This window comes from Scyliorhinus canicula, chromosome 2 (assembly GCF_902713615.1).
Source record: "Scyliorhinus canicula chromosome 2, sScyCan1.1, whole genome shotgun sequence".
Classification (NCBI taxonomy): Eukaryota; Metazoa; Chordata; class Chondrichthyes; order Carcharhiniformes; family Scyliorhinidae; genus Scyliorhinus; species Scyliorhinus canicula.
Genome location: NC_052147.1, coordinates 88,587,834 through 88,613,331, shown reverse-complemented (window position 1 = coordinate 88,613,331; position 25,498 = coordinate 88,587,834). Strand labels below are relative to the sequence as shown.

At 47.8% G+C, this 25,498-nt stretch overlaps 1 protein-coding gene across 5 annotated transcripts in view; it reads right to left on the bottom strand.

Moving 5' to 3' along the window:
- The window catches only part of LOC119955765 (coiled-coil domain-containing protein 9B-like), a 402,308-nt gene extending 382,909 nt beyond the window's left edge, over nucleotides 1-19,399 (bottom strand). For 4 of the 5 annotated variants that reach the window (XM_038782341.1, XM_038782317.1, XM_038782351.1 and 1 more), the window contains exon 1: nucleotides 19,315-19,399. The gene's annotated coding sequence lies outside the window, so the exon portion shown is untranslated. Of the gene's footprint in view, nucleotides 1-18,411; nucleotides 18,482-19,314 lie in introns of all 5 variants that reach the window. The other variant, XM_038782328.1, reaches the window with a different exon arrangement.
- Between the last annotated feature and the right edge of the window lie 6,099 nt (nucleotides 19,400-25,498).

Sequence of the window (25,498 nt, the reverse complement as noted above, 5' to 3'; positions counted from 1 at the left end):
ATCAAGGCCAAATGAGTAAAAAAGTCAGTTTAAAAAATTTTTTTTTGGTTTTTGAAGAGCAAAATACTCTGGTAAAAAAAACAATGATCAAAGATGGGTGTGATTTCTGGAGAACAGAGAAAATGGTGAGATACACAGAAGTACAGATAACGGCAATCTAGCAAAAGACCTCACAAAACTGCCAACAATTACGGCTAACGACTGTCCCGGAATGCTCAAGGAGGAAAAAATAATCAAATTAAGTGAAGTCCAAAAGATCAGAAACACTCAATTAGTTTTGTTCAGGAATATCTGAGGATGACTAATCCCCCCCTCCCAAAACGAAAAAATGGGGAGGAAAATCAATACAAGATTACGGTTAGAAATTCAACAATGGATACATGTCGAGAATAACTTCAGATCGTTTCAAGCCGTCCAGATAAATTCAGCAGTAATTCAACTCATTTGAAATAAAAGAAAAATAAACATCCAGTCTCTTTCCAAAAACCGGTTAAATAACGAACATTGAAAATTGAAAGAAAGGATGGATAATGTCTAAGGTCACATAGCGGACGGAGATGGCATCATGCCAAGTTCTCCACCACTTTTGATTCTGTACAAAAATTTAACCATTTCAGGAAGCAGGTCATCTGCACAAAGAAATATACATCTCTAAGAATAGCTAATGCCTCTATAATTAATCAGTAGAAATTGACTTAAATGGAATGACACAGATAAAGTTTTCAAAGGAGAATGAAAAATTTTGTTCAGTATTTTAATTGAGCTCCATTTTAGAGAAAGAGTGAGAAGGTTAGAGAGAGAGAGAGCCAGAGACAAAGAAAGGGACTGATAAAGTCAGCGAAAGTTGAGAGAACGAAAGAGAGCGAGTCAGGGAGAGACAGAGACGGGGAGGGGTAGTTAGATAAAGAGAAAGAACGACAAGAGTTCCAGAGACAGACAGAGTTACGTAGAGAGACAGACAGAGAGAGAGAGAGAGAGTTTTAGGCATCTATAGAGAGAGTTTTAGGCATCTAAACTTTGTTCTGAACTATTCACTGTCTCTGTATTCAGACTTTGACTTCAGACCTTGACTTTTAAAAGTTTTGTTACGAGCTGTGATTACTTGAAAGCTTCAAATTGTCTACGCATTGCCTTTAAAGATTATAGTTTGAGTACAGTTAACAATTTTTTCTTATCAAGGGCTATCATTGACATTTCCAGGGTAATTTTGATACACAAGGAATTTTAAATCAGGGTGCAAAATCACGTATGTAAGAATAAGAAAATATTAGTTTTATGGTGTTCAGTGGAGGTTAGGATAGTTGAAATACATATGACAAATATGATCAAGCCGGTGTTTCATTAGTTCAGGGTTAAAACTTCCCTGACACAAATAATCATCAGTAGGGTGAAACTAACCTGTCTCACAACGCAGATGTTTTAATTATGAGATTGCAGAATTACTTATAAACAACAGATGGATAAATGAAATATGTCCATGATCAACGCAAAATTGGTTCACTCAGAGTTTCAATAACATATTGTGTTTGCTGAAAGACTTGATAACGGGAATTTGGCAGCATTCCAACTTTTACTCCCAGTCCATTTGAGTGAAAAATATAAAAAAAACGTTTCGAGATGCGAATGGCATCATTCCAATTTATCCACCCACTATACGCCCCTTTTTGTCTCTGCAAGAAAATTAACCTTTTCAACAAGCTTTTGTGTGTAATCCAGAAGATGTCTTGACACTCCCATGCTGGGTTTGCCTGTGAGCTTTTAATTCCCTTTTAATTCTGATAAAGTAATGAACAGTCCACACAGCTGAAGATGCATTTTAATTGGAACTTACAAATCTTAAGTTTTGAATTTTCACCCTCTTAACGACCCAGACCTGACCGTGTTCACAGATGGAAGAGCTTCTATCGGTGAAAGGGGGGAGCGGTTATCAGGATATGGTATAGTCAACCAGGTGGGGAGACAATAGAATCAGCAGCATTTGAAACTGGGAAGACAGTAGAATCAGCAACATTTGAAACTCCATTCTCAGCCCAACAAGCAGAATTGTTCGCACTAATACGCGCATGCGCACTAGGAGCAGACAAAAAAGTCAATATTTATACAGACTCCAGATATGCTTTTGGAGTCGTTCATGATTTTGGACAATTATGGAAGATAATTAACATCCGCTGGCACCCCAATTTCCCATCAGCAGCTGGTGACCCAGTTACTCCAAGCTCTTATGCTCCCAGAAAAGGTAGCAGTGATAAAGTGCACTGCCCATACGAAAGGAAAAACTCCAGTAGATGAAGGAAATAGGCAGGCCGACCACCAATCAAAAGAAGCCTCAAAGTCAAAAGCCATGGTGGTGCCTAAAATGATGAGCCAGACTAAAAGCTCAAAAGACAAATCTTCCTCTGAAAAACCTATGCCGACCATTACTGACGTAATCCAGCTACAGGAGGACGCTCCTGCTAGCGATAAAAAGTTATGGGAAGAATTGGGATGTACATATGATAAAGAAAATAAGCTGTGGGTCACCCCAGCAGGGTAGACATGTATGCCCGATGCTTTGGCAGCCTGGGTGACCGAATGTGTACACTTTGCAACTCACTGTGGTGCTCGCGCTACAGGTGATATATTGTTAAAAACCTGGTGGCATCCCAGACTGTAGGAGACAGCCCAACGAATTAGCAATCGCTGCTTGATATGCCAGCAGTATAACCCTGGTAAGGCAGTGCCCTGTGAGGAGGCGCAAACACCATTGCCCGAGGGTCCCTTTGAGACCCTGCAACTGGACTACATTGAGTTGGAAAGATGCCAGTGTTATAAGCATGTATTAGTGATTGTTGATGTGTTTAGTAAATGGATAGAGGCCTATCCTACTGTAGATAATAAGGCTTCAACTGTAGTAAAAGTTCTTATGCATGAAATTGTACCAAGATTTGGAATTCCATATGGTTTAAGCTCTGATAATTAACCTCACTTTGTGGGACAGATTAATAAAGAATTCTGCACTCAACTAAGAATTAAACAGCAGTAACACTGCGCCTACCAGCCCCAAGCAGCTGGGATAGTGGAAAGAGCTAACCAGACTTTAAAGACTAAGCTTTTTAAATTACAAGCTGAGACTGGAGCCACTTGGCTCAAACTGTTACCTACTGCACTCCGCACTCCATGGGATTGTGAGATTCCCCAAGAGGTCCAGTTCCACCACATGACTACAGAAATGGCTAATTATATAATAGCCCTCACTAAAGTTTTAAAAAGAGTCTCCACTTACGAGTACGTGCCACGCAAGAGGAAGTGCCACCCTTAGCTAGCTCCGATATTGTACAACCAGGAGATCATGTGATGATCCGCAATTGGACACGGAAGGGGTTGGAACCACGTTGGGAAGGACCGTTCCAAGTTCTCCTAACCACCCCCACAGCAGTCAAAGTTGAAGGACGTAATGCATGGATCCACATGCACCATTGTAAATTTATAAAGTTTGCATGATCACTAACTCTCGTTTTAAGTTTTAGGTACAAACGACCTTACTCGGACTAGGAGCAGGACCCCACGATGAAGCTGCTCTTTTTACTAGTGATCCTCGCCAGCGCCATCCAGTTTACATTCACTAGCGACCGGCGATGTAGACCCGGCGGACGAATTCTGCACCTTTGTCGTGAGGACACCTTTAGCTGTGCCAACAGCACCACAGATGAGACCTTGTGGACGACGACCCCGGTAGACATCAGCACCTCCATCATTCATCAAGACGAGCAGAAGCCTCGGTTCCTGACTACCCGCGGATCCCTGACCTGCGATCGCTACGCTTGCCGGTGGGACCACCGGTGTACAAGGAAAGGCAAGCCACGAGTTCCTGGATGTAAGAATATTCATACTCACCCGCCTACCAGGAGGAAGCGGGCAACGCACCATGGGACTATGAATTCATTCCTATTTATGTCTTATACTTATGCAAAGAAATTGAATGTCTCTTCTTGTTGGGTATGTAAGCATGTTCCTAGCCATGCCCATGGGTGTATTCCTTTGGTCCCTCTTTCCTATTTGATCGAGGAAGTCGCAGAATGGGCTTTGCGACGTAATCACACTGATTCTGATAATGATACACAAGATATGATAGATTGGCGATCAGCCGGGTTCGATATGAACAGGTTTCAAGGATGGTGGTGGCCGAAATTTAATGTAACCCGTCAGCCGCCCTACCTTATCCTCCCCAAGTATGCAAAATTTCCAAAAGGCAGTATATGTTTTAAAAAGGATCGTGCCAATGGGACCCACCCGGTAGGTACCAGCCAATGTAACCAGACCCTGATTTGGCAACCACCCATAACTAATCTTACACAAAAAGGCTTGTTCACCTTTAATTGGTCAGCAATAGAAAACCATACTAGTGGCGGCCCCGGAGGGGGGAGCCGACTAAAATCATGATGACGGATGCCAAGGGGAACTTGACCTCGTACAATGATACCTATTTTATATGCGGCCATAAAGCATATCCCTGGTTGCAGGAAAATTGGTCGGGTTCTTGCTATATGGGCTTTGTAGTCCCTGGCATCACCCATTATACAGATCTATCCAAACATCCCCATGCCCGAACCACTAGGTCCCTTGTGCCATGGGAGGTGATAGCTACTGTCCTTTGGCCGCAGTTCGGCAGTATTAGAGCTCCGGGATATATTGGAGCAGGTGGCTAATGATACCGCGGAAGGACTCAGTAAGCTCAACGCAGAGTTAGTAGCTGTTCGGACGGTTGCCTTACAGAACCGCATGGCTCTAGACTACCTCCTCACCAATGAGCGAGGTACGTGCTGTAGTGGGTCCGGAGTGCTGTACTTATATCCCTGATAGCTCGGAGAACATTACTCACCTAGTGGACCGCATTAGGGATGGGGTAAAGAGGCTCCGCCAGACCTCCTCAGACGACTGGTGGGGATGGTTGGTCTAGCTCCTGGACCACCTATCTGTTTCATGGATTTATTATCTTTATCTCTATTTGCATTTTGCTGTGTATTATTGTAACCTGCGTTAAATGCTTTTGTAATCGTTTAGGCGCCTCTGTGATGCCACAGATGCTGTAGCGGCTTTCCCAGTTAGACAAGCAGGACTTAGTAAGTGCCAAAAATGTGTATGAGGACGTAGGACCAAAGGATGATTTCCCGGAGGAATTCCTCAGACTCTCAAGGATAAGTCCCTGAGGGCTGTGTGATCATGGATAGATCAAAGGGGGGAATGAGGATGTGAAGCAAGGGTTAATAGCCAGAAAGAGCCAGAATGACCGGGATACCTTAGTGGAAAATCACAAATTAGAGGAATGTGTTATTGAAGCCATTGAAGGAGAATGAATTTGCTCAGAGAAGGGAGTGATATTTGAAGTCGTGAGCCGACTCATGACAATAAGCCAAACAGCCTTGAGAAACAAGGCGCATGGCCGGATGACAGGATATGAAATGTGGGAGCCGCTTGCAACTATAGCTAACATTTATTAATTAAGCTAAAACTGCTACATTATCATGTGCCAATAGATAACCTCAAAGTCTGTAAAATCATGTACTGGAACTATTGTAATAACCAAACTATGCTTTGAAATGTGGGCAAGCTCAAGTGAATGTAAGAGACAACCCCTTAAAAAAACATATAAAAAAGGGGTGCTTTGAGCAAGACTTTGGCACTCTCAGAGGTGTTTCTTTGGAATACCTAGAGAGCGGCCCCGATCGCAATAAAGAATATTCTGAAGTACGGACGTGTTCGAGATCGTTTCTTCCGGACTGAGAGACAAGTGAATTAGACACGCATTCACAACTTTCCACCCTAATGAAGAATTCTATCATGTTATGGTCACTGTTTGGTAAGGAACCCGACACAAGATTCATCAATCCCTTACTTATTGCACAATACCAAATATAGGATAGCATGTTCTGTTGTTGGTTCCTCGACATACTGGCCTTAAAAAAAACCCTCTCACTCCAAGAATTCATCCGCCATAGCATCACTGCTCATTTGGTTTTCCAAATCTACATGTAGTTTGAAGTCACCGACAATTACTGTAGCACCCTTGTTGCAGGCATCGCTTTAAAAAAAAATTTTTTTTTTTTTTTTAAAAAGAAGTACCCGATTATTTTTTTTCCCCCAATTACAGGGCAATTTAACGTGGCCAGTCCACCTAACCTGCACATCTTTGGGCTGTGGGGGTGAAACCCACACAGACACGAGGAGAATGTGCAAACTCCACACGGACAGTGACGCAGGGCCAGGATACAAACCAGGTCCTCAGTGCCATAGGCAGCAGTGCTAAGCACTGTGCCACATGCTGCCGAGAATGCATCTCTAATTTCCTATTTAATGCCATTCCGTACCTTACCACTACTGTTTGGAGCCTGTTGACTACTTCCACTAATGATTTCCACGTCTTGTTGCTTTTTAGCAATATCCTCTCACACTATTGCACAATTGCATCCTTCACTAACAACGCCACCAAACCTCTCTTTCCTTTTCACTTGCCCTTCCTAAATATCAAGTATCCTTAAATATTGAGTTCCGAGCCACCCTGCAGCCATGTCACTGTAATCACAATCGTATTATACCCGGTTGTGTCAATTTACACTGTTAATTTGTTTACCTTACTGCGAATCACCCATGCATTCATTCAGAGACTGCCTTTAAACTTGTCTTTTTAACATTTTATAATAATAATATAATAATCTTTATTGTCACAAGTAGGCTTACATTAACACTGCAATGAAGTTACTGTGAAAAGCCCCTAGTCACCACATTCCGATGCCTCTCGGGTACACAGAGGGGAGAATTCAGAATGTCCAAATTACCTAACAGCACATCTTTCTGGTCTTGTGGGAGGAAACCGGAGCACCCGGAAGAATCCCACGCAGACACGGGGAGAACGTGCAGACTCCGCACAGATAGTGACCTAAGCTGGGAACCAAACCGGGACCCTGGCGCTGTGAAGCATCAGTGCCAACCACATTTTCACAGATGGCCCTATTTCTGCTAGCCCTAGTTTCCTCTGCATTCCACTTTTGCGTTCTACTTTCCAGTCTTTTATTTCCATCTTTATGTTTCTCCTCGTGTCTCCACGCTCAGGTTCCCATCCCTCACCACTAGTTTAAACCCTCCCCAACAGCACGAGCAAATACCCCTGAGGGATACTGGCCCCAGTCATGCTGTGGTGCAACCCATGCAGCTGGTCAGGTCTCACCTTCCTCAATCGATCTCAATGCCTCAAGACTCCAAATCCCTCCCTCCCACACCATCTCTCCAGCCCCATGTCGATCTGGTCTCTTCTCTTATTCAGACTCTCACTACCGCGTGGCTCTGGGAGTAATCCCGAGATTACTACTTTTGAGGGCACGTGGCTCTAGGAGTAATCCTGAGATTACCATGTTTGAGGCCCTGCTTTTTAAATTTATTCCTAACTCCTTATATTCTGGTTTCAGGACCTCATCGCTCTTCTTACCCATGTCGTTGGCAACAATATGGACCACAACCTACCCCTTCAGAATGTCCTGGACCCTGGCACCAGGTGTGCAACCATTCTGGTGCCACATCTGCGGCAGCAGTTGAGCCAAGCATAATGCCACAGACTTGGCTCTTGCTGAATTCCCCAGAGGACCACCTCCCTCAGCAGTGTCCAAAACAGAAAACCTGTTAGAGGGAGGTTGACCCAGGGGAACACTTGCATTACCTACCTAGTGCTTTTATTCTGTCTGGCGATCACCCGTTCCCTTTATGTCTGTGCGCTCTTTATTTGCAGTGTGACCTGTAACACTTCACTGTACGTGTTATCTACAAATACCTCATCCCTGTAAATGTTCCACAGTGTGGTCACAGCTCTAACTCGGAAACGTGGATTTTGAGTAGCTTCAGCTGAAGATAATTCCTGCACACATGGTCACCCTGGACCCTGGAAGTATTATTCCCTCATCGCGCAAGAGGAGCATTCCACACGGCCAAGGTGAACTGCCATGGCTTATACGTAAATTACTCCCTTTACTTATTCTTCTAGTTTATTGAATATCAAGGATAGTAGAAATCCTCACCAGGTTCTACTTACCAAGGCAGTCACTCTTCTTTCTGAGGAAAGATTAAAAATGAAAGGATCATCTCGATCCCTCCTCACCGAATTCCCTCAGTCACCAAACTCAAAAAGCACTCTACTGCAACCATAGCAGTACTCCAGTGCTGACAAAAACAGTACTTTAAGATGGTCTGCTTGTGCTCTCTTAACCTAGCCTTTGAAAACCTGCTTAAGTTATCTAATCAACTTGCTGCAGCTGTACAAGCCCTGTTTTAAAGCTGGACGAAACTCAACTTTCTTCCAAACCAAACAATTTTTAGTTAATTGTTAAATTAAAGACAGACTAGACTTTGATACAAATTAACCCTTAAACTCCCTGAATCAGAAAACTGCAACTTAAGTAGTCTACTGTAACCCACCAGTGCTGTTAAATCGTCAAAATCCATAGAGGACTTGAATATTGAAACCAAAGCTGCAACCATTGCTCATTTGACATTGTTGGCCTATTCACTAATGTTCCCCTTTAGGAAGTCATAGGTATTTATGTTGCAGAACTTTATTTTTTTTTTAAATGTATTTTATTACAAACATGTATCAAAACAGGTTACAGCGAATAAACACCCCGGGAAACATGTGACAGCAACGGTCCCCATGCCACAAATCTCAGTCAAACCCAAACCTTCCCAAAACCTCAAACAAATACCGCCACTCCACCCGATCAAATGCCTTCTCTGCGTCCATGGACACCACCACCTCCGGTACCAGAGCCCCCGGCAGATTCACCACCACATTCAACAGCCGTCTTATATTACTCGCGAATTGCCAGCCCTTCACAAAGCCCGTTTGATCTTCTGCCACCACCCCGGGGACACACTCCTCCATCCTCCCCGCCAATACTTTCACATCCATGTTCAATAGTGATATGGACCTATAGGACCCACATTCCACTAATTCTTTTTCTGAATTAGTGTGATTACTGCAAGCGCAAGAAACATCCTTCCCAACAATCAACTATACAGTCTTTACAGATGTTTCCCCATTTCACCCACCCCCTCCCCCGTGACAAACAGCCCCTCAAACACGGTTACAAACATCCCCCACCTTTCTTCAAACCCCTCTGAAGAGCCCCTTAAATCATACTTTATCTTCTCTAATCACAGGAAGTCGTACCGGTCACCCAACCAAGCCATTATCACCGGTGGCGATGCCGATTGCTACTCCAGCAAAATTCGCCTCCGTGCAATCAGAGAGGCGAAGGCCACGACATCGGCCTTCCTCCTCTCCATGAGCTCCGGATTCTCTGAAACCTCAAATATCGCCACCAAAGGGTCCGGGTCCACTCCCTCCTCCACTATCCTCGCTAAGACCGGGAACACTCCCGACCAGAATAGTCCCAATTTTTCACAACCCCAAAACATGCGAGCATGACTCGCTGGCCCCCACCCACACCTCTCACACTCATCTGCTCCCACCTGAAAGAACCCACTCATTCTCACCCGAGTCATATGCACCCTGTGCACCACCTTAAACTGTATCAGGCTCATCATTGCACATGAGGAGGTCCCTTTACCCTACGCAGTGCCTCACTCCATACTCCCCAATTGATCTCCCTCCCAACTCCACTTCCCATTTGTCCTTGATCTTCACCACCCGCTCGCCTCCCTGCTTCCCCAGCCACTTGTAAATATCCCCAATTCGTCCCTCCCCTTCCACATCCGGGAGCAGCAGTCGCTCCAGCAGGGTGTATCCTGGCAACCTAGGGAACCCCCTCCAGACCTTTCGCGCAAAGTCCCTTACCTGCAGATACCTGAACTCACTCCCCCTCGGCAGCTCTACCCTCTCTCTTAGCTGCTCCAGACTGGCGAACCCTTCCTCCAAATACAAATCTCTCACCTTGACCAGCCCCGCTTCCCTCCACCTCATAAACACTATCCATCCCCCCCCCGGCTCAAACCCATGATTCTCGCACAGTGGCGTTAGCACCGACATCCCTTCCACCCTAAAATGCCTCCTCAACTGATTCCATATCTTCATTGTGGACTGCTCCACCGGGCTCCTTGAATACCTACTCGGCCATTGGGAAAGCTGCCGTCACCATAGCCCTCAAACTACAAGATTCCTCCTCCAACCTGACCCACTCTACCCCTGCTCCTTCCCACCACCACCACACCTTGGCCACTCGCCGCCCAATAATAATGAAGCAAGTTCGGCAACGCCAATCCCCCCTGCTGCCTCTGTAGCAGAGTCCTCCCCACCCTGTCCGCCTGACAAATCAGATTTTCTGGTTAGCTATAGATGAGGTAGTTAAAATGTTTAATTAAGAATCATTAAGAGTAATTGACTCAATCATATTAACCATGAGTTAGAGAAAAGCTGACTAGCTGGGAATTAATCAGATAAGACTTAAAATGTACATATTTTGCAAGTTGTTCGAGACTGGCCAGAAGCTAAGGCCAGTGATAAAAGACTTCATTGTAGGCAGATGCCTTCCCAGGCCTGGACAGATCCATTTCCATGGTAACAGTCAGTCAGGGTCATAATGACTTTTCGAAAGCTGCGTTAGTCTAATTAATGTTAGAGGCATAATTGGCAACCCAGGGCATGGAAAATTACAAATTCACACCAAGACATTTATCCAAGACCAAGACAGTTTGGTCGAATTGAGTGAATTGTAAATTAGTTGAAGCCAATCACAGCTATAAAGAAGGCAAAACTTTAAGATAATGAGCTTCTTAAAAATCACTTGTCGGAATGGGAAAACTCATTCTGGAAGCAATCTATCACTTTCTGAAACCTATGTCTTGCTGCTGCCTTTGCTCTCACCATTTTTCTTTTGTTTAAACTCAATCCGTAATTTTGTACTGTGTATTATGATTTGAAGAATTACAAGTTGCATTTTAAACCCAACCACTGTATTTGCTAAAGACAATCAATCTGACCTAAGTTTGTATTATAACCAAAGAGTTTAGCAGCAGACACTAAAAGCTAACGAATAAAGTTCAACGTACCTTTGCCAAAAAAACACAGCCTTAATTTCTATTATTTGGGAACTAATAAGGGATAATGCATATCCAGGGTTCCGAATACACACAGAAATCCATCAACGCCCATACAAAGTCAGAAATGATCGTGTCCACTTTCCAAAAAGAGGCCATTGGTATAAAGATTGGGAGAGCTTAAAAGACAAGAATCTCAGCAGAATATTCATTTTCACCACTTGGACCCTCCCTGCCAGCGTTAAGTGCAGTGTATCCCACCCTCTTATGATCCTCCCTAGAGCAGCTTTGTTAAGTTCCACTTATAGATCCCCGTCCATTCCCTCGCTACCTGAATCCCCAAGTACCTAAACCTATCCCTCGCTACCGTAAATGGCATCCCCCTAAATTAGCCGCTGTGCCAGCTCATTCACCGGGAATACTTCACTTTTCCCTACATTCATCTTGTACCCCGAGAACACTCCAAACTTCCCCAGCAGGCCCATAATCCTTCCCATACTCTCCAGCAGATCCGAAACATACAGCAAGGGGGTCATCGGCATAGAGTTACACCCGATGACACGCGATGCTCCCTCGGTCCCCTCATAATCCCCTGCCCCTCTGCTGACCTCAAGAGCCATCGCCAACGGCTCTATGGCCAGCGGAAACAGCAGCGATGACAGCGGGCAATCCTGCCTCGTACCCCTGTGTAAGTCAAAGCTTTGTGAGCTCATATCATTCATCCTCACCCTCGCCCTTGATGCCACATACAGCAACCTTCCCCATGCCACAAATCTCGACCCAAACCCAAACTTTTTCTAAACCTCAAATACCTCCACTCCACCCGATCAAATGCCTTCTCTGCGTCCATGGACACCACCATCTCCGGTACCAGAGCACCCGACAGATTCATCCCCACATTCAACAGCCGTCTTGTATTACTCACGAACTGCCAGCCTTCACAAAGCCCGTTTGATCTTCTGCCGCCACCCGGGGACACACTCCTCCATCCTCCCCGCCAATACTTTCACACCCGTGTTCAATAGTGATCTGGGCCTATACGACCCACATTCCACGATTTCTTTTACTGAATTAGTGTGATTTCTGCCTGCGTCATCATCTCCAACAACTCCCCCTTCTCCTGTGCTTCACTAAATACCCCAGCAGATGTGGTGCCAGGACAGTTGCAAATTCCTTATAGAATTCCGCCGGGTACCCATCCGGCCCGGGGGCATTCCCCAGCTTCATACCCGATACTATCCAGCACCTCCCTCAGTCCCAGAGGCTCCTCCTCTTTGCTTCCTCCATCTGGGGAAATTCCAGCTTGTCGAGAAACCGCCCCTTGTCCCCCTCCTCTCCTCCTGGGTCTGCCTCATAAAGTCCCTGGTGGTACTCTCCAAATGCCTCATTTATCTTCCCTGGCTCTGACACCACATCCCCAGCCCCAGATCTTCAATATGTCCCTGGACGCAGCCTGCCCCTGCAGCTAGTGCACCAGCATGCGAGTATCAGCACTTTATCATGGTTATCTAGACGCACCACCGTTGAATTTATGAACTTGGCAGCTCACACAGTTTGATTTCAGTTTTAATGGCACAATATATGCACAAAGATAGTGTTGCCATGGGATTCCCTCTAGTTTCAACCTTCACAAAATGAGAAACTTATCTTTCCATGAGAAACTTATCTTTGATGAAATGACACCTAACCTCCTAGCTCTTGCATATTTCCGATATGTGGATGATATGTTAGTTATATTTAAATTTGCAACTGCATGCAATAATTTACTGACTTGTCTTAATGGGCTCCAACTTGCGCTCAAATTCACCTTTGAAATTAAGCAATGAAATGAATTCCATTTCCTTGATGTACTAGTCGAGAAATCTGCCAGGGAGTTCTCTATCATTCTCTACTGCAAGCTTATCTTCATCGGTCAGTACACACGTTAGGATTCATACAGTTCCACATGCTACAGGTTTGATATTCTTGGCAACATCTTAAATAGGGCCGTTTGTCCATGCAGGCTTGATGCTGAAATAGGGCACAACAAAAGCATTCCACTGGATAATGGTGACCCTGATCAGATAATTTTGCTTTGTACGTCATGCAAGTTCATGAATGTGCCGAAGGCTATCACTTTCAGCCTGCAAAAGTGTCCAGTCTACCTCAAATTACTCGGAAAGGGCAAGGTTTGAGCAACATTTGAGCAACAGGTGAAGCTAGCTGTTTAACGCTGCTACCACGCAACACGAGTGATACTCTCCACTAACAGAATGCTGCCGTCAAACTCAAAAGGCGTTCTGCCCAACACACAAATAAGTAATGTGGTGTATGAATTTCAGTGCCAGAGATGTTAGGTATGTAGACCAAACGTCCCGAAGACTGGCAGATCGTATTGAACAGCATGTTCCTTCTGCTGTTCACAGCAGGCAAGGTACAGACCGTACCCAACCACCCTGTACTTGCAAAACTCAAAAAACACTGTCCAACATTAGATGTGATTCTGCGATTAGACAACACCTACTAAATAATCCTTAGTGTGCTAAGAATTACACTGAACCAATTAAGATAGTCAGTCGGGCTTGCAGTTAGGTGCATTTGTGTGCACTGGAAGCTATGGGCTGGATTATTCCGCCTCGCCCGCCACAAGTTCTGCACGGGCAGGATGTGGACCATGTAAAGGTCTATTGACCTCAGGTGGGACTTTCCAGTCGGAAGGAAAATCCCGCCCTACATACATTAATACACTGTTCTTTGCAGACAGAAAGGACATGTGCTCACTTTACATCTGTTTCAGTTAAAAATAAATGACAGCTATTCACTGGTTCATTCCTCTGGGCATTGGCTTGACCAATCCAGTATTGAGTTAAGTGGCAAGCAACATTCAGGCCAGGTACCTAATGCCAGGTAAATGTAACTTCAAAAAGAGAACCTAACTACTCCCCTTGATATTCAAGAGCATTACGATTACCATCCTGGTGGTCAGCATTGACCAGAAACTTAATGGAAACTGCAGCTTTCAGGCCAGGCAAGCCATTGGGCACCCTGCTGAAAATGACATACCTCTGGTGTTATAACTGGAATGGAAGATCCCAGAATGGAACCCTGGCTCAAAAGGCCATCTGCAGGATTCTCTGTCAGCGGGATACTCTGCTTTGTCATCAGCGCATCCATGCCACAGGTTTCCCGACGGTGTGGGGTGGCCATGATGGGAAACCTCATTGATGGGCTGCAGGAATGTAGAATCACGCTGCGGGTGGGGGCGCGCCATAAAACGGGGCTGGTTGGACAGAGAATCCCACCGCTTAACATTTACTTTTTTTTTTAAGTGTGGAGCAACAGAGCCATAAGACCACTAATTGTGAAAAATAAACTTTATTAAACATGAAAAGCTTATGATACAATACTCCTTCACTCTCCACTTAGCTTCATAAATATACACAGATTTTAAGGTTAACATGGTTACAAAGTATGTCTTAAGCTACAATGGTCTCGGTAACACAAAGTTCCTTTAACACAGGCTTGGCTGTGGCAAAATACACACTCCGTTCTGAACCCAAGTGAATGATGCCTGTGAATTTCTCCGCAGAATCCCCACCCAGATGATCTTTTTATCATGAGCCACCTTGTCTCACCGAACTTCAGCTTCCTTCCTCCACACGAGTGATTTCAAATTCCACTTTTAACAAATACAGTCAATCTTCTTTAAAACAATGTTATCTCTCATCTGCTTCCATTAAGGTTTCGCTTTTAGGATAGCCTCCCAGATTTTCACACAAACTCAGATCCAGCCAACGATCTTCATGCTTATTTCAAATAAGGTCTCCCAGACTGTAGTAGTCTCCCAAACTCGAAAATCACTTCAGATATTTTCCTGGCATCTTACTTCTCAGCACAGCCTGTCTTTACTCAACAATTTTCTGTTCCACCTTCAACCTCAGGCTTCTTAGAAACGTCTTTTCATTCTCTGGTTTCCTTAAATAGCTGGACATGAGCTCTCTGCACTTGTTTTCTTAACTGTCACTTCATGGTACGGCTTTTATTACAGCAAAGCGGAGAGAGAGGTTCCTTCACTAGACTTATAAACCAACTGCAAACATATTTGAGTTAACACAAAAGTTTAAAAGACTTTCTACCTAAAAAAAGCCCCTGGTTGCTAAGCAATGAAATTTCCTACCTTTTATTTATTCTCGACACCGTAACTTCTCAAAAGCACAACAGAAGTGAAACCAAAACCCCATACAAACATCTTTGCCTAGCTGGAACCCAAGTATAGGTTTACCCTTCTTTCCATTCCTTTGCATTTAATAATACAAATTATAAATCCCTTAAAAGTACCTTTATTTCTCCTAACACCTGACTCACCAAACCCTTTCCACCATCTACAAAGTACAAGTCAGCCACATGATGGAATACCCCTGGATGAATGCTCCCAACCCCTCACACAGCTCAATACCATCCGAGACAAAGCAGCCATCACTTTATTCATCAAATTAGAGGGGAGCAGGTAGCACTACTATGAAAGTACATTCACTCCTTCCACCACTGACACACAGTGGCCGGATTTGCAAAATGTATCGCAGCAACACACACCCACTCCTTTTACGGCACCTTCCAAACTTGTGACCTCAAGCACCTAGAAGAACAAGGGTTGTTCCACAGAAGCACAGGAACACCAAAACCTTCATTCTGACTTGGAAACATAATTACTATTCCTTCACTGATGCTGGGTCAAAATTCTAGAACGTCCTATCTATCTAAGGGCACTCTTTGTGTACCTATACACTTAGGATTGCAACAGTTCAAAAGGATGGCTCACAGCCACCTTCAAGAGAAATTAATACTTGCCTTACAGCAACACCTACATCTCATGAATAAATTAAATGCCACACTCACTGCACTGCTAACCTCTTCCTAGTCTTAATAATAATAATCTTTATTGTCACAAGTAGGCGTACATTAACACTGCAATAAAGTTACTGTGAAAAGCCCCTAGTCGCCACATTCTGGCACTTCTCAGGTACACTGAGGGAGAATTCAGAATGTCCAATTCTAACAAGCATGTCTTTCAGGACTTGTGGGAGGAAACCAGAACACCCGGAGGAAACCCACGCAGACATGGGGAGAACGTGCAGACTCCGCACAGGCAATGACCCAAGCCAGGAATCAAAACTGGGACCCTGGCACTATGAAGCTACAGTGCTAACCACTGTGCTACCATGCCGCCCAGGTGGCCTGCTCTGAACTTTGTGGCTAGAGCGTAACCAGCTCCTGAAATCTGGGATCCAGGACATTCATCCATCTGACCGTGAATCAGCTGCCCTTCCAGTTCATAAATCCATAGCTTGAGTTCCACCAGCTGGAGGCACTTCCTGCATACATAAACAGACATATGAAGCATCCTGAATCTCCCCATGCCACAAGACCTGTGTACTGCAGGTCACAGCTATCCCTCCATTCAAGTTTGGAAACTTGTGGAAAAAACTCAAGTCACAAGATGATTACATATATAATTGCTGTGAACAGTTCTGAACTATTTAACGTATACGTTGTATTGTTATTTTTCTATTCTCTGTTGACTTGGGAGTTAAAAAGGCATTTACTCAAGATTAACACCAACCACCAAGACAACCAAACTTTCAGCTATATAGATATTCATCTCAGATTCTGTGGCTTAATCAGTCCTCTCTTCAGAGTGCAGGAGGCGAAAGAGGCCGATGTTCTGGCCTTTGCGGCCCTAGTAGCCCGGCGGATGATTCTTCTTCAGTGGAAGGATGCGAGGCCCCCAAGCGTGGAGGCCTGGGTCAACGATATGGCGGGGTTTATTAAATTGGAGAGGGTGAAATTTGCCCTAAGGGGGTCAGTGCAGGGGTTTTTCAGGAGATGGCAACCATTCCTAAATCTCCTGGCAGAACGGTAAAAACAAAAGGTCAGCAGCAGCAACCACCCGGGGGGGGGGGGGGGGGGGGGGGGGGGGGGGGGGGGGGGGGGGGGGGGGGGGGGGGGGGGGGGGGGGGGGGGGGGGGTGTAAGCAACCGAGAAGCAATGCTTATCTGCCCAAAACCCTACTAATAAGAGAATTATCACTCTGTAGCTTATCAGATAGATTTGGAGGGTCTGCCACTTGCAATGAAGAGGAATTCCATTGCTTTTTGGAGAGCAGGCAGCAGGAAAGAGAGACACATTGACTTCAATCAGCAGGAAATCTTGCACATGGTTTAATGATGTACTTTGCAATATGTGCGCAATTCAATTTTAAACTCAGAAAATACACAAGCTTTTTACTGACATCTGCACATCCCAAAAGCAGCAGTATTGATAGCTCTTTTCCAAATAAAAATACCCCCCCCCCCCCCCCCAGGCTAATTCTTGAGCATTACGTTCTGGCTTTCAGGGGCTCCATTTCATTTTCACTAACGCCTTTAATTAGGTGATGCAGCCACATAGTATTTAAATAGATAAGTTAATATAAATAACAAATCGAAAGACACTACATGGAAAATAATCACAGGCAAACATTGTCCAAAATGGCCATTTTCAGCACAGAACATAGAACATTACAGCGCAGTACAGGCCCTTCGACCCTCGATGTTGCGCCGACCTGTAAAACCACTCTAAAGCCCATCTACACTATTCCCTTATCGTCCATATGCCTATCCAATGACCATTTGAATGCGTTTAGTGTTGGCGAGTCCACTACTGTTGCAGGCAGGGCATTCCACGCCCTTACTACTCTCTGAGTAAAGAACCTACCTCTGACATCTGTCCTATATCTATCTCCCCTCAATTTAAAGCTATGTCCCCTCGTGCTAAACATCACCATCCGAGGAAAAAGGCTCTCAATGTCCACCCTATCTAATCCTCTGATCATCTTGTATGCCTCAATTAAGTCACCTCTTAACCTTCTTCTCTCTAACAAAAACAGCCTCAAGTCCTTCAGCCTTTCCTCATCAGATCTTCCCTACATACCAGGCAACATCCTTGTAAATCTCCTCTGTACCCTTTCCAATGCTTCCACATCCTTCCTATAATGCGGCGACCAGAACTGCACACAATACTCCAAATGCGGCCGCATTTTTGTACAACTGCAACATGACCTCATGGCTCCGAAACTCAATTCCTCTACCAATAAAAGCTAACACACCGTACGCCTTCTTAACAACCCTCTCAACCTGGGTGGTAACTTTCAGGGATCTATGGACATGGACACCGAGATCGCTCTGCTCATCCACACTACCAAGAATCTTACCATTAGCCCAGTACTCTGTCTTCCTGTTATTCCTTCCAAAATGAATCACCTCACACTTTTCTGCATTAAACTCCACTTGCCACCTGTCAGCCCAGTTCTGCATCTTATCTATGTCTATTATCTATAGCATATCCGAAGATATGAACAAACTTGAATTTGAACAGCACCTGTCACTACCTCAGGAAGTCCCAAAGTGCTTTACAGTCAATGCAGTGCCTTTGAATTGTGATCGCTGTACTAAAAGAAAAAAAAAAAGCACCCAGTTTAGCTCCCACCAGAACATTTATATTGACTATATTCTGATTTTAGGATGTAGTTTCCTAAATGGGATAGTGAAGAGGCGGAGAAGGGAAATAATTGTGGAGGGCACTTGGTAATGCCACCGTCCTTTCATCTCATGGCCTATATTTCAACCTGGTCCAGGGTTATAGGCAAGATACTTTATTTTTTAACCCCCCCCCCCCTCCCCCCTCCCTGAAGGATTCTGCATGAAACAATACTTGGAAAGCCTTGAACCCAGTTCTCACTGGGCTTGGGACCCACCAGGCATACAAATGCAGCCCCAGATAGTCAACCTCAATCTGACAGGCAATGCAAATGGACAGTATGCAAAATGGAACAGTTATATTGTGCCAATAGACATCCATCTTCATTTGGGACAAGATGGAGTGTGGACCCCAGCCTGAAATGAGAAAAGGCTCCATTCCATCAACACTGACACTGTTCAATTACATTGAAAACAATTGAGTGATTTAGTACTAGAAATGTTCTTTGGGAAACTTCTCTTCACGTACATTGTGAAGTCGACGAAGTCCGCCATGACCTTTGGGAGTTTAGATGGGATGGGGTTGCTATCTGCTGGGATGAGGGGTTGTTGGAGAGTTGAGGAATGTGCTGGGGTTGGAGTGGTGAGTGGGACCCAGCGTTCGGTTAAAGTTACCAGTTCTGGGTGGGCGAGGGGGGGACCCGGGAACTTGTTGAAACTCAGACTCGCAACAGAGCGGGTGTTTCTGATTCACACTCATTCCTCATCTATATAATCCTTCTATGTCCCCCGCCACCATCCTTACCTAACGGCCTCCAACAATCACAGCGTCCGCTCGGCCCGTTACCCGCCGGCTCTCGCGGTGGCAGCGCGTGCCCGACCACGAGGTATCCGAGCCAACCGCGCGCCCCGCCCCCTCCCCCCCGCGCGCCCCGCCCCCTCCCCCCCGCGCGCCCCGCCCCCTCCCCCCCGCGCGCCCCGCCCCCTCCCCCCCGCGCGCCCCGCCCCCTCCCCCCCGCGCGCCCCGCCCCCTCCCCCCCGCGCGCCCCGCCCCCTCCCCCCCGCGCGCCCCGCCCCCTCCCCCCCGCGCGCCCCGCCCCCTCCCCCCCGCGCGCCCCGCCCCCTCCCCCCCGCGCGCCCCGCCCCCTCCCCCCCGCGCGCCCCGCCCCCTCCCCCCCGCGCGCCCCGCCCCCTCCCCCCCGCGCGCCCCGCCCCCTCCCCCCCGCCCCGCCCCCGCCCCTCCCCCCCCCCCCCCGCCCCGCCCCCGCCCCGCCCCTCCCCCCCGCGCGCCCCGCCCCCTCCCCCCCCGCGCGCCCCGCCCCCTCCCCCCCGCGCGCCCCGCCCCCTCCCCCCCGCGCGCCCCGCCCCCTTCCCCCCGCGCGCCCCGCCCCCTCCCCCCGCGCGCCCCGCCCCCTCCCCTCCCCCCCGCGCGCCCCGCCCCCTCCCCCCCGCGCGCCCCGCCCCCTCCCCCCCCCGCGCGCCCCGCCCCCTCCCCCATCAGCTCACACACAGCTGGACTCGCTGACCCAAGCCCACTGCATGGAACCCAATCAGCGCCGCCAGCGGGGAACGCGGCCACGTGATTGGTTTGTGGCGTTTCACCTGAGCCGCTGATTGGCCTGGACCCTCTTGGCCGTCAATATTTATCAATGGGACCCTGCTATTTTTAATAAACATTTTATTGAGGTATTTCTGGTATTATAACAACAACAAAATAAACAATGTATATGAAACTATAAACATAGTGCAAAAGCTGTCTCCCTCCCTCACAGGTCCTACCTTTATTAACCCCCTACTCCAAATTAACCAAGCCCCCCCCCCCCCCCACCTTCTGCTGACGATTAAATTTCCGTGAAGAAGACGCGAACGGTTGACACCTCCGGGCGAACCCTAACAATGACAGTCTCAAGGCGAACTTGATTTTCTCCAGACAGAAAAAGCTAGCCCTGTCCGATAGCCTCCGACTTCAGGGGCTTTGAGTCCCTCCAAGCTAATAGTATCCGTCTCCAGGCTACCAGGGAAGCAAAGGCCAGAACATCTGCCACTTTCTCCTCCTGGATTCCCGGGTCTTCCAATCGCCGCCTCTGGACTCAGTGCCACCCTTGTTTTTAACATCGTGGACATGACATCTGCAAACCCTGCCAAAATCCCCTAAACCTCAGACATATCCAGAACATGTGGACATGGTTCGCTGGTCTTCCCGCAAATTTTGCACACCTGTCTTCCACCCCAAAGAATCCGCTCATCTGGGCCACTGTCATGTAAGACCGATGAACGACCTTGAATTGTATCAGGCTGAGCCTGGCACATGTTGCGGACGCGTTGACTCTACTCAACGCGTCTGCCCATAGACCATCCTCTATCTCTCCTCCCAGCTCCTCCTCCCACTTGCGCTTCAGCTCCTCGGTCTGCGTTTCCTCTGACCCCATAAGCTCCTTGTAAATGTCAGAGACGGTCCCTTCTCCTACCCACCCTCTGGAAACAACCCTGTCCTGAATCCCCCTTAGCGGTAGGAGTGGGAAGGTTGACACCTGTTTATGTAGGAAGTCCTGCACCTGCAAATACCTGAATTTGTTTCCCCTCGCCAACCCAAACTTCTCCTCCAGCGCCCTCATACTCGGAAAGCTCCCCTCTATAAACATATCCCCCATCCTCTCAGTCCCTGCTCTCCGCCATATCCGGAACCCCCTATCCATACATCTCGGGGCAAACCAGTGATTATTATAGATTGGAGACCACACCGATGCTCCCTCTGCTCCCACATATCTCTTCCATTGCCCACAGACTCTCAGGGCCGCCACCACCACAGGGCTGGTGGAGTACCGTGCCGGCGGGAACGGCAGAGGTGAAGTTACCAACGCCCCCAGACTGGTGCCCTTGCATGAAGCCACCTCCATACGCTCCCATGCTGACCCCTCCCCCACCACCCATTTCCTGATCATGGCTATATTCGGCGCCCAGTAATAGTTACTAAAATTTGGCAGCACCAGCCCACCCTCTCCCCGACTCCGCTCAAGCATTACCTTCCTTACTCACGGGGTCTTGCCCGCCCAAACGAAGCCCGTGATCACTTTGTTGACCCGTTTAAAAAAGGACCGTGGAATAAAGATGGGGAGACATTGAAACACAAACAGGAATCTCGGGAGGACCGTCATCTTCACCGTCTGCACCCTCCCAGCCAGTGACAACGGAAGCCTCCGAAAATCGTACTTCATTTGGTCTACTAGTCGGGCCAGTTGGCGCCGGTCCCATTCCCGCGCCACTTGGATGCCTAGGTACCTAAAGCTTCCCCCTACTAATCTAAACGGCAGCTCCCCCAATCTACTCTCCTGTCCCCTCGCCTGGACCGCAAACATCTCACTTTTCCCCATATTTAGTTTATACCCCGAAAACTGGCCATATTCCCCTAGAATCCTCATGATTCATTCCATCCCCTCTATTGAGTCGATACATACAGAAGCAGGTCGTCTGCATAAAGCGAGACTCTGTGCTCCACCCCACCCTCCCCCGGACCAGCCCCTTCCAGCCCCTTGAGGCTCTCAGAGCAATTGCCAACGGCTCTATAGCTAACACGAACAACAGTGGGGAGAGGGGGCATCCCTGTCTCGTCTCATAATGCAGTCTAAAATAGTCCGATGTTGTCCTATTCGTCCGTACGCTTGCCACAGGAGCCTGACACAGCAACCTGACCCAGTCAATAAAACGCTGCCCAAATCCAAACCATCCCAGTACCTCCCACAGGTAATCCCATTCTAGCCAATCAAAAGCCTTTTCTGCATCCATTGCGATCACTACCTCCACATCCCTACCTTCCAGGGGCATCATGATCATATTTAACAACCTTCTTACATTGGCCACCAACTGCCTGCACTGAACAAACACCGTCTGGTCCTCCCCAATAACGTCCGGAACATAATCCTCAATCCTGGATGATAAAATTTTGGCCAGCAATTTGGCATCCACATTCAACAGGGATATCGGCCTGTAGGACCCACACAGCTCTGGGTTCTTGTCCCGCTTCAGAATCAGCAAAATTGTGGCCTGTGACATCGTCGGGGGCAGCACCCCTCTTTCCCTTGCCTCATTGAACATCCTCATCAACACCGGCCCCAATATCCCAGAGAACTTTTTATCGAACCCTACTGGGTTCCCATCCGGCCCCGGGGCTTTACCCGCCTGCATGGCCTTCAGACCCTCCACTACCTCTTCCAACCCAATCAGGGCCCCCAGCCCTTCACCAGCTCCCCATCCACCTTTGGGAAATTCAGCCCCTCCAAGAAGTGCCTCATCCCCTCCGGCCCCTAGGGGGTTCCGACCTGTACAGCCTACTGTAGAAATCCCTAAACGCCTTATTCACCCCTGCTGAATCTCCGACCAGGTTCCCATCTCCGTCATTTACTTTCCCTATCTCCCTGGCTGCCTCCCTCTTTCTATGCTGCTGTGCAAGCATTCTGCTGGCTTTCTCTCCATGCTCATAGATCGCCCCTCTCCTTTCTCAGCTGCTCCACCACCATCCCTGTGGTCAACAAGCCGAACTCCACCTGTAGCTCCGCCATTCCCTTAAAAGCCCTGCCTCTGGGGTCTCCGCATACCTCCTATCGATTTGTAGTATCTCCTTTACCAGTCGGTCCGTCTCTGCCCTGTCCACCTTCTCCCTATGGACCCGTATCGAGATCAGCTCCCCTCTGACCACCACCTTCAGTGCTTCCCAAACCACCACTGCCGAAATTTCCCCGTGTCGTTGACCTGCAGGTTGTTCGGAATACATTTCCTCAGCCGCTCGCACAAACCTTCGTCAGCCAAAAGTCCCACATCTATCCTCCAGCACGGGCGCTAGTTACTGTCTTTACTAACCTGCAGGTCAACCTAGTGCGGAGCATGGTCTGAGATTGTGGTCACCAAGTACCCCGTGTCCACCACCAATGCCAGTAAGGCCCTGCTCAAAATAAAGAAATTAATCCAGGAGTACACTTAATGCACTTGAGTAGAAGGAGAACTCCTTCACCCTCAGCTGTCCAAATCTCCATGGATTCACTGTGTCTCTCCCCCCCCCCCCCCCCCCCCCATCTGCTCCATGAACCCTTTTAGTTCCTTGCCATTGCTGGCATCTTGCCCGTTTTTTGAGCTTGACCGGTCCAAGCCAGGGTCAATAACTGTGTTGAAGTCCCCTCCCATAAACCTGTGCGAGTCCAGGTCCAGTATCTTCCCCAGCATCCTCTTTATAAACTCCACATCATCACAGTTTGGCGCATACACATTTACTAATACCACCTGCACCCCTTCTAGCTTCCCATTGACCATAATGTACCGACCTCCCACATCTGAGACCACCCACAAACACCCGCTTATTGATCAGGATCGCGACCCCTCTAGTCTTTGAATCCAGTCCCGAGTGAAAGACCTGACTGACCCAGCCTTTCTTCAATCTAATCTGGTCAGTTACTCTAAGGTGCGTCTCCTGCAATATTACCACGTCCGCCTTCAGTCCCCTAAGATGCGCGAAAACACGTGCCCTCTTGACCAGCCCATTTAACCCTCGAACATTGCAGGTGATCAGCCTAGTTGGGGGGCTCATTGTCCCCTACTTCGCCGATAAGCCATCCCTTTATTGGGCCCACCTCCAGCCCATGCTCCACACCTCCACCGGCCCGCCCCCAGGCAGCCTCCGTCCCCAACCTCCTCTCTGTCCCTTAGCCAAAGTCCCTCCCTCGTCAGCAGATCATTTACCCCCCCTACCCCCTAGTAACAACACTCTGTAACCCAACCCCTTTAATAAACCAAACATATGCACACCCCCCACTGCGCTTCCATAAGCTAGCCCGCCCAGCTAGCTTGGTGGCCCCCATCCCTGGCGCCGGATAGTCTCCCACCTATTGTTCCCCCCCCCCCACCGCTCATACAAACATACTCCGACATCAAACAATCCCCATACAATTGCCCGACAGAAAAACACCAAGATCTAAACAAGCACACCTCCATCTCACAACAGTGCAAATGAAATCCTTAACTCATTCAGCTCTACCACTGGTCCCAAATCAATGCAAAAGGCATTACAAACAGCTTCCACAAAACAGAAAACAAGAAACTTTTTTTAAAAGAACAGAAAAACAAAAATAAAACATGAACGTTGCAGCAAAGTTCAAAAGTTCTCAGTCCACCACCAGTCCTTTCCTTTTCACGAAGTCCAGTGCATCCTCACGCGACTCAAAATAAAAGTACTGTTCCTCGTGCGTGACTCAGAGACGGGCCGGATACAAAATCCCGAACTTCACCTTTTTCTGAAAAAGAATCGACCTAATCTGGTTGAAGCCTGCTCTTCTCCTGGCCACCTCCACACTCCGGTCTTGGTAAACCCACAGGATACTGTTGTCCCACTTACAGCTCCGTGTCTGCTTGGCCCACTGTAGAATGCGCTCCTTATCCAGGTACCTGTGGAATCTCACCACCATTGCCCTCGGGGGGGTTTCCCATTCGCGGCTTCCTTGTGAGTGCTCTATGAGCCCTGTCCACCTCTAAGGGCCGAGAGAATGCCCCATCCCCCAGCAGCTTCTCAAACATGTCTGCGATGTATGCCCCAGCGTCCGTTCCGTCGGACCCCTCTGGGAGCCCAACGATTCTCGGGTTCTGCCGGTGGGACCTATTCTCTAGGTCCCCCAGCTTCTCCAGGAGCTTCTTCTGCTGGTCACTCAGCATCCCCACCTCCAACTCCACCGCAGTTTGATGTTCCTCCTGCTCAGCCAGCACCTTCTCTATCTTCTGGATCGCCCGATCTTGGGCGTCCAATCTGAGCTCCAGCCGCTCAATCAACACTTTTATCAGGGCCAAGCAGTCCCGTTTCTGCTTAGCAAAGCCTTCCTGAATAACTTGCATCAGCTGCTCCGCTGATGGCTGGGTCGACAAACTAGAAGTCCGATCCTCTGCCATGCTGTCTCCTGCTGCAGCTTCAGCCCTAGCCTTCTCGGTGTTTCTGTTTCTGCCTTTACGAGCAC